Source organism: Apis dorsata, unplaced genomic scaffold (genome assembly GCF_000469605.1).
Source record: "Apis dorsata unplaced genomic scaffold, Apis dorsata 1.3 scaffold_32, whole genome shotgun sequence".
NCBI lineage: Eukaryota > Metazoa > Arthropoda > Insecta > Hymenoptera > Apidae > Apis > Apis dorsata.
Genome location: NW_006263334.1, coordinates 823,667 through 825,993, shown reverse-complemented (window position 1 = coordinate 825,993; position 2,327 = coordinate 823,667). Strand labels below are relative to the sequence as shown.

Here is a 2,327-nt window from a genome sequence, read left to right as displayed (position 1 = left end):
CCGGCCGTGTGTGTACCTCCTCGACAATCGTTCGAAGCGGCGAGTGGTCTTCGGCCACGAGTCGTCGTTACTCGACTCGTAATCCCGACATATTGATTAAACCGCATATATCGTCGATCCATTTCCCTTCGTTTAACTGGAACAGGCTGCCAGGTTAGTGGAACGAATCCTTTCCACTGAATATTTCCGGAGGAACTTGCTGTGTGTGTGCGCGCACACACGCGCGTGCGCCCCGCTTAAACTCCCGGTTCAATGTTTCGCGTTTATTTTATCTCGCCATTTCGAATTTTACGAATCGACGCGGAGATTCGAAGCGAGAGAAGAAGACGACATTTTTCAATACTCTTTTCGAAACGCGACGCGATAATCAAGCAACATCGAACTTTTTATTTTCGTTCCAAATATTATAAAAATACACGTTTCGTATTTTTTTTTTTTTTTAGGAAATTCAATGGAATTTCAATCCAATTTTTAATTTCGCATTATCTCGAGGCTTTTTTTTTTAATATCTTGTATACATTTGTTTTTTACATTCGTAAGCAACGACTCCAACGACTCTTCGTCTCTTCGACTCTTCGATCGATCGTTCGAACGAATGTTTTTTTGGAAGTTTTTGATATGTAATTTAAACGAAATAACGCGACAGATATATAACGATACGTTGAAAATTTTGTATCAACGGATACAGGAATTACGAAAAGCGTGTAGAGCCTTTTCGCGCGTAAACGAGCAATTTGATTTTATTATATCGGTGTTTCATAAAGATTAACATGTGCAATAATAATATGCAAATTAACCGCTGAGAGTATATATAAAACGACGAATAGGAGTGGGTTTTATTACACGCATAAATTATATAATTCAAACTGTCAGTTTCTTTTATTTATTTAATTATTATTTTTTTTATTATTAATATTAATATTAAACTTAAGCATTTAAAATATTTAAATATTTAAAATATCCTCCACGATTATCCTTTCACACTACGTTTACTATTTTTATTTTAAAAAGGAATTAGAGTCGAGCGGCAATTCAACAAAAAAAAATTCACGAGGATAACGCGTGGAAAAAAATATTTCAATTACGAATTTTTTTCAAATTACGATAATATTCGTTTCAGTTGAACAACGTTGAACTTTTATCGCATATACAGTTTAATAATGATAAAGGAATTTTGGGGCAACGGATTATGATAGAAAACACGTGTACGAAAATGACGAAACGGTTGCGAGAAAACATTCTCGCTTGAGCATATATTTGAGATACAGTTGAGAGTATATAGCCCGAGGAGAAATTACCAATGTATGCCAATATTTTTCATATTACCGCGTAGAAAAAGGAAAAAAAACATGGAAGGAAAAGGAATTCAACGGCTCGGAACACGTATGCAACACAATACTTTTAAGTTTATGATATAGCGAGAAAGATTCTTTGAATATATATAAAGAATGTTCGAGCTGTATGCGTTCGAGATGTATGCGAAAATATAATATTCATTCGGAGGAAAGAACGAAAGAAAACGAGGGATAAAATTTTCACGTTGAATATATTATCCATATTTTATCAATTTTTAGGATATTTATAAATATCATGTCATCGTCGGAACGGAAATTCCGTAATGGTATTTCATTTATACCATGTTCAATTCATTTTAAAATTATACCGCTCCTTTCTGTTCCATCGCGTTGTTATTTTCATAATTTTAATATTTAAATTTGAACTCTTTCGCGCCGAAAATCCAAACTTTAAACAAGATTATCAACAATTTCACAATCATCGGATTTTCTTAATATATTTTTATATATTATAATTTATAATAATATTAATAATATTATATATTAATATAATTTTCTTAATATTTCACCGTTTAATCCCATCCGAGACCTTAAATATGATTATCGAAACGAATTTTCTTCGAAATCGCATCAACTTACTTTTTCCCCTCCCTCCTCCCCGGTAAGGAAAAAAAAAGGAGAGGAAGGAAAATAATAATATCGAGGCAGAGTAATATCTCGGAGACGTTCCATTTGTTTCGTGGAACGAGGACGAAGGCAGAGGATGGAACAAGGACAATATCGTTGGTGTGTAGTGGCGCGTTGGACGTCCGCAACAAGTAGTAACAGTCGGTGCTTGGGCAGACGCCAAGTAGTTGGAAAGCGGACTAAGACGGCGGCATTGTTGGATATCCGACATTGGGCTGGAATATCGCCCGCCAGTGTTTCGTATCGATTTACGCCCCCCTTGGAAACCTGTTTAGCATTAAGAATCCTGGTGATTCGTGTTCCTTCACTTGGCGAGGAACTGATGCAACGAAACGATTGATTCTC

General features: G+C 35.4%; 1 protein-coding gene and 1 long non-coding RNA gene across 9 annotated transcripts in view; one reads left to right on the top strand and one right to left on the bottom strand.

The window, feature by feature from the left end:
* Positions 1–2,327, top strand: part of LOC102674467 (regulating synaptic membrane exocytosis protein 1) — a 138,414-nt gene that overhangs the window by 36,387 nt on the left and 99,700 nt on the right. The gene's annotated exons all lie outside the window — the stretch shown is intronic.
* The window catches only part of LOC102675205, a 109,605-nt gene continuing 109,206 nt past the window's right edge, over positions 1,929–2,327 (bottom strand). The window contains exon 3 of the long non-coding RNA XR_004150905.1: positions 1,929–2,249. This is a non-coding gene — a long non-coding RNA (uncharacterized LOC102675205). The remainder of the gene's footprint in view (positions 2,250–2,327) is intronic.